The 6943-nt window shown below is 43.0% G+C and overlaps 1 pseudogene; it reads right to left on the bottom strand.

The window, feature by feature from the left end:
• Window positions 1-427: 427 nt before the first annotated feature.
• LOC118882298 lies at window positions 428-739 on the bottom strand (annotated as a pseudogene).
• Between the last annotated feature and the right edge of the window lie 6204 nt (window positions 740-6943).

Here is a 6943-nt window from a genome sequence, read left to right as displayed (position 1 = left end):
CATTCAGCTGAGTAAGGAAGACATACCCATTGCAAAGATCTGAGTCCTACCTCTAAGGGGAGGGCATCAGTTCACTCTCAGCAGACTTGGCCATGACAATAGAGCTTAGAGCGATGTTTCTCAAACTTTAGTGTGCATATGAATTCCTTTGGGATTTTGTTGAGTATGCAGATTTTTGGCCCCCATCCCCAGACTTTGGGGCATCTATAGGTTTGACAAGTGCCTCTGGTGATTCTGATGTAGGAGATTCCCAGGGCTATACTTAAGAAACCCTGCCAGTAGAGCACATGGCTTAGAGACCTGACCTGCAGCTGTGCTTGATATAGACTGAGGTTTGGCAGCTCAGATGCCTAAGTTCTTAGAGCTTAGTCAAGTTGTTTAATTACCATAAACCTCTGTTTCCTTATTTTTTTTTTTTTTTTTTAGGATTTATGCTATGTTTATTTACAAACATATCTAGGATGCTGAGTTCAAGAGTTTGATCCTTTTTTCAAAGAGACTGCACATCTTAAAATGTTCCTCTTCATATCTGTCTCATGGATTATTTTTTAAGCAGTTGGTGTCTTACTATATAGAAAGGTGCAGCAAAATCCAGACCCAAGTAACAAAGTCATCATAGCTAGTAACCGCCACTTGTTTTTTCCACTGAAAATGGTATATTCTTCCCTGGACCCTCCTCATAGGTGCGCTCCTACTGGACCACAGAGGTTGTGAACCTCCGGATGCTTTGTCCCAACATAGCGCTGTTTGGAAGCCCTGCGAAAGGCGCAGAAGCTTAAGTGGAAGAAATGGCGGCCAGCACACTCAGCACTCCTTTCTCCACGACCTTGTTCCCCTCTGTTTCCCTTATTTTAACATGAGGATAATAGTGCCCAATTTATATAGTTGTTTGAAGGATTAAATGATGTAATAAATATGACGTACTTAGTATAGTGTCTGGCATATAGTAAGTGCTCCAGAAATGTTAGAAATATTATTGTTGCTATTGGGGCAGGTGGCGGGCAGGGCAGGGGCCTAGAATTGGTATCCTAATGAGTAAGGGGAGGCCTGATGAAGTCTAAGCAGGTCAGCTGGGACATCTGTTTCTCAGTAATAGGACCGGAGCTTCCCTGTGGATTCAGGGGCAGGTCTTGATTCCCCAAGAGGGGCTTGCAAGGGGGAGGCAGGGCCTGTTGCTCCTAGGAGGGTCTGAGGGCATAGGCAGCTTCCTGAAATAGAAATCTGGGTTGGGGGCTGAAGCACTGTGCTATATATTTGTTTTGTATTTTTCGTATATTATGATGCTTTGACATCTTACAAACATTTCTGACTGGGGAGAGACTGCCCCTCCCAGGGCTAGTCAATTCTTAGAGACAGCAAAGGGCTCAGCCAGGAGCAGGCCTTTGATTGCAAACTAACCACTCCAGAGCCATGCCTCCTCTATCTGGTCTGTCCACCCCAGGGGGCAATATTCCTCTACCTTAATCATTCCCAGGGCCATGCACCAGGCAACTAAAGACCACCCCAATAGCCTAAAGCCTGCCAAAATTATTCAAACTACCAATCCTAAACTGTTTACCCTCCCTTGCCTTTCCTGCAGAAACCCCAATAAAGGCCATGGCCTAAGCTCTCCCCTTACCCTATCTACTGTCACCTGATCAAAACCTGGCTCCTCCCCTGTACCCCTGCAAGGCATGCGGTAACCCACTCTCTAGGACTTGTGAGGGTCATACACTCTGTTTTCCTGAGAGTCATATTTGGGATATTCTTGGAGGGTAGGGTGGTTGAGATTTGCTAGAGGATTGATTATAGGGCCTGAGAGTAAGTGGGCCTGACTCCAAGGATTTTGTCTTAAGCCCATGTGTGAATTTTGGCCTTTTTATTGAGACAAGGGATGCTTGGGTAGAGAAGATAGGCCTCCAGGGAGAGGACTCAAGAGTTTGGTTTTGTCCATGTTAAATTTAAGTTAGACATCCAAGTACAAAAGGCATTGGATATATGGGTCTCTATGTGTGGGAGAGGCTGGGGACTGACCTAAAAACTGGAGAGTCCTTGGTAGATAGACAGGACTAGATGATATCATTTATGGAGTAAGGGTGGGTAGAGAAGAGATCCTAGGACAAGAGCTCTTCTACATTTAGAGGTCTGGAAGAACAGAGGCTCCAGCTAAAGAGAGTTTTATATTATACCTGGCCTCCCCCTTTTTATATCACCTGCCTGGCCCCTCTAGGCATTTTGGTGTTTAACATTACCAGCTCTGGAGTCAGACTCACTCAAGTTAGAGATCCAGCTCCACCATTTATCAGTGAGAAAACTTTGCCAAGTAATTAACTTCTCTTCAATTAACTTTTTCTTTCTTTCTTTCTTTCTTTCTTTTTCTTTCTTTTTTTTCTTTTTCTTTTTCTTCTTTCCCTTTTCTTTCTTTCTTTCTTTCTTTCTTTTCTTTTCTTTCCTTCCTTTCTTTTTTCTCCTCTTTTCTTTCTTTCTTCCCTTTCTTTCTTTCTTTTCTTTCCTCCCTCCCTCTCTCTTCTTTCTTTCCTTTCTTTTGTTCTGTCCTCCCTCTCATCCTCCCTCCTGTTCTCCCTCCCTTTTGTAAAGTAGGGATAATAGCACCTATTCCATAAATTTTTATGAAAATTAAAGGTGAATATGCATGTAAATGGCTCAACACCTAGCACATAGTAAGCTCTCATTAAAGTTTAGCTATCATTAACAATGCTGTGAAAAATGCTTTATAAATCATGATATGTTAAGGAATTACTATTGCTACTACCATTATTATTTTACAGATTCTCAACTATATATATTTTTGGTTCCATGATCATTGAGATCATTACTCATACATATGACATCTTATGTAAGAGAATCTGAAGATGGCCTCTCAGTGACCTTGAGAAAACCCATCTAAGTTGTGCCTGGATACTTCTGTCCCCCCAATAAAATGATTATTTCAGATGCTTAAACAAGGCAAGAGAAAATTGCAGTATTCAGAAGGGGTTTGCCGTAATCAGTCTCTAAACATCTAGCCAAAATAATGTTTCGCACTCTTTAAGGGATGGGATCCCTGAAACAGAAGATTCTGGAAGAAAGGTTTGCTAAGACACCTCAGCATCCAGGTATAGAGTTCCCTGGGGACCATCCGCCCCTCCCCAAGATTTTATGATAAACATGAGGATTCTTGAGGGGGAAACTTCTCTTCCTGGTACTTAAAGAAACACAAACTGCTGCAGGACTGAACTGATTTGGGTAAATTGTTCTCTACTGCTTCTCTCAATAATTGGAGTACAAAGAGCCTTGCCAGGGATCTGGAAGAACAGATATCCTGGCCCAAAGTCAGATGCTTCAATACCTTCTTGGCCTTGCATTCAAACTCCATCAGTTTGAATGGAAGGTAGGTCCTTCTTGGCTGAAGGGTAGGTCTTCAATTTCTCACTGGAATGGCACAAGAAGTGAAAACGTGCCTCTTAGAGTCTACCAGAGCCTCCAATAATCTTTTGTTTTTACAGGGTAAAGGGAATAATAAGACACTCTTTCAGTCCAGTCTGGTTAGTCCATCAAGGCAGCATAAGGGGGAAGGTAGACACGTTTTAGAGTTTCTGGAAGCAGGAAGCAGCAGACACTGAGTGCCTGAGACTGGCAAGAACTCCATGTCACAAAATCAAGATGGTTCCAAATTAATCCAAAGTTTTAATTTTACAACATCCATTGAGTATTAACCAGCTATTCTAATGACCCATTGTCAAGTTGTTAACTAATTCAGTTAGATATAGGACAGTGGTTTTCAATGCTGGCTGAGCATAAGAATCACATAGAGAATTTCTGAAAAATATTGTTACCCAGGCCACACGTTCAAAGATTCTGATTTAATTAATATGCTGCAGGGCCCAAATATTGGTAGGTTTTAAAAGCTCCCCTGGTGATTCTAATTTGCAGCTGGGACTGACAACTACTGTGAAGAATACGTGGCCTTAACCTCATTGTTGTAACTATTAAAATAATTGGCGTGGACTGGCTGCTGTTGGGTTTGATTGATTTCTCAGCAGTTGACCCACAACTGGTTGAACTACTTGGCTATTCATAGATGACCTAGGGATCCACAACCTCATTTTCAGCAGCTTAGAGAGACTTAAAAATCTTTCTTCAAAAGAGGAAATTATGTTTGATCCAGAGAAACCAGCCTCACATACAAAGATGTGTGAATTCCAAATCTACTGCTGAATTTGGATATTTTCATTTTTATATGCAAACCAAAGAAAATGGAGTGTTACCAGGATGAGTCAGAACACCTCTCAATCTGGTAAAAGTCACCTAAGGCAGGACCCTGGAGAGAGGTGACAGAGGAGAATCCAGCAGCTCCCTTCTGTAAATACCATGTTCTCTAGTTTCTGGGTTTCATGCTTTGGCATCTTGGGGCCTTGCTGACCCTGGAGGGACTGCCCCTCCCAGGGTTACCCAATTCCAAGAGATAGTAAAAGACTGGCCTATAAGCATGGTTTTCTTATGCAAATAAACCAATCCACAGCCCTCACCTCCAACCACCTCCTCTATGGGCTCTAATCACCCCAGGGCCAGGTACCAGACAACTAGAAACAGTTTATGCCCCAGAACCTGCTGAAATTATTGAAATTAGCCAGTGCTAAGCCCGCTCCCCCTGTCTCACCTGTTTACCCCCATGTGTTCCCTGTTCTCTCTGCCTCCTAACTCACCTTGGTGCTTCTCCAAGTGGCCCCCCCCATGGGGCCTCTTCTCTTGTGGTCTGTGAGTATAACCAACTATCCTTTCAATGGCAATCATTTTCTGGTCTGTTGGCCTTGACACCTGAATAATGATAAAACTTACCATTTTAAAATAACTTTCTGGGTCTGGGGAAAGAAGAAAAGCAGGAGTGAAGCCAAGGGCAACTAGGAAGGAATTAACATCCTTGTCTTTATTGGAGGTGGGGGGATGTTGAGAAATCCCTTGGGGGTACATGAGTTTTAAACCCTGAAAAGAATTCCAACAGTCAGAATTTGATCCATGACTGTTTACCTAACAGACGCTGCCCTCTCTTGCAGAAGCTTTTGTTGCTCCCTCTAGATGGAAGTCAGTAAGTCAATGAGTCAAGAAGCCTTTACTTATACAAAAAGTAATATGCCCAGGACAGGATGTCCAATGAGTACAAAACACCAGTCATAACAAAGCCCTCCTCAGGGGAATTCGTGGCACCTGGAGCAGATTGCTCTTTGCTGATTTCAGTGGATATTAAGGGAAACCCTGAAGGTGTGAAAAAAGAGGAAACTGTCCCAAAGGACCATCCACCTGGCAAGGTGTATGTGGCAGGAGAGTGGTGTTACACTACCAGAAGTCTTCTCAGATTCTCTTGAGGGTCAAGGTTAGCTAAGTGTGCCTTAAGTGCTGATCAGATACAATACCTTGGCACCTGAGTCATATGGAAATGCTACCCTGCCCTTTGCTCACTGTCTCTCTGGGTTGCTACCTCTAGCTACTTGGTACCTGCAATTGTGGTGGTTTCACACACACAAGATTTGAAAAATGAGAGTCTTTGCCTAAATTTGTTTCATAGCTCTGATTCAAATGGTATGCTGCGAGGTTTCTCATCTCGATTTCTAGAGCTTCTCGTAACTTAACAAATCTGGTCTGGGTCTCAAAAGGTGGGCCACCATAGTCTCAGTAAGTACCTGAGTCCATACAAGATCAATTTGACTTCTCTGTGCCTCAATTTCCTCATATATCAAATGGGGAATATATTTAACTACCTAAACATATAGAATGAGTTTATGTATGTAAAAATTAAGAATAATAGTACTTAGTAAGCGCTCAATAAATATTAGCTCTCATTAACCACTAAGAAAACCACTAGGTGCTAAGAAGTAACTCATTTGATTTTTGTGAGGAGTAAACTATTCTTGACTCTCACATGAAAGGTGGAAGGAATCAGGGTTCTTTATCTTAGTTTCAGGGATGCTTAGGGTCTGCCCCACAAGTCTCAGAAGCTCAGAAGCTAAGGAGTAAATAATCATGTGCCAGCTTAGGAGCATAATTAAAACAGGATCATCAGAGCTTAACCTGCTTCCTAGAAGTGTGGTTTTCCATCCAGACTGGAGCCATTCCCACTCCCTCAGAGACAGACGGGTCCTGGGAGTTTAGGAATCTCCAAGGCTGGCATCCTAGCAGCTGATGGAGCAGAAAAATAAAAAAGACTTCCCAATCAGACAGAGCCAGGCTCAAAATACATTCTGAGATGTAGTAGCTCAGAACTCTGTTTGGAAAGCACTTTCCCTCCCTTTGCCTGGTTAATTTCTTTGTCCTTCAGAAGCGATTCAAGGTCGCTCCCTATGAAAAGCGTTCCACAACTGGCTCAGACCAAATCCACTGTTCCTTTCTCTAGTCTTATTTCTGTTGTAACATTCCATTGTCACTCAGATTGAATGGGACTAAAACAGTATATTACAGAGCACTGTGTTGTAATTTTGCTGCTGACATGTCTGACCCCATGAATCTGGATGCTTGGAACATGAGTTCCTCAAAGTCAGGGACTATGTTTCATTCATCTTTGTATCCCCAGGGACTGTCAAGAGTGCTGACACAGAAGCTGCTCAGTAAATGTTAGGGTAAGTGAATGAAGTAAGGAAACTCCTCTGAGCATCAGTTTTAAAGTAGGGAAAAGGATGCCAACTTCCCAACGTTGGTGTGTGGATGAAGTGAGATGGTACCTATAGCTTGTGCAGGATAATCACAGCTCAGATTCCTCCCTGGGCTCACTATATGGCCCAGGTTGGCCTCCAATCAATGGTTATTTGCTTTCTTCCCACAGGACCCCTTCATGGAGGTGACTTTCCCATAAGGGTCTCCAGTCTTCCTTCCCAGTCACCTTGGGAGGTCCGCAGCCCAATGACCTGAAGCCCAATCGGGCATCTTTCCTTAAGTCCTCCAAGTCTGCAAAGATTAGCCTTATTTCACCCAA

Source organism: Balaenoptera musculus, chromosome 1, assembly GCF_009873245.2.
Source record: "Balaenoptera musculus isolate JJ_BM4_2016_0621 chromosome 1, mBalMus1.pri.v3, whole genome shotgun sequence".
Taxonomy (NCBI): Eukaryota; Metazoa; Chordata; class Mammalia; order Artiodactyla; family Balaenopteridae; genus Balaenoptera; species Balaenoptera musculus.
This window is presented reverse-complemented; position numbering and strand designations above follow the sequence as displayed.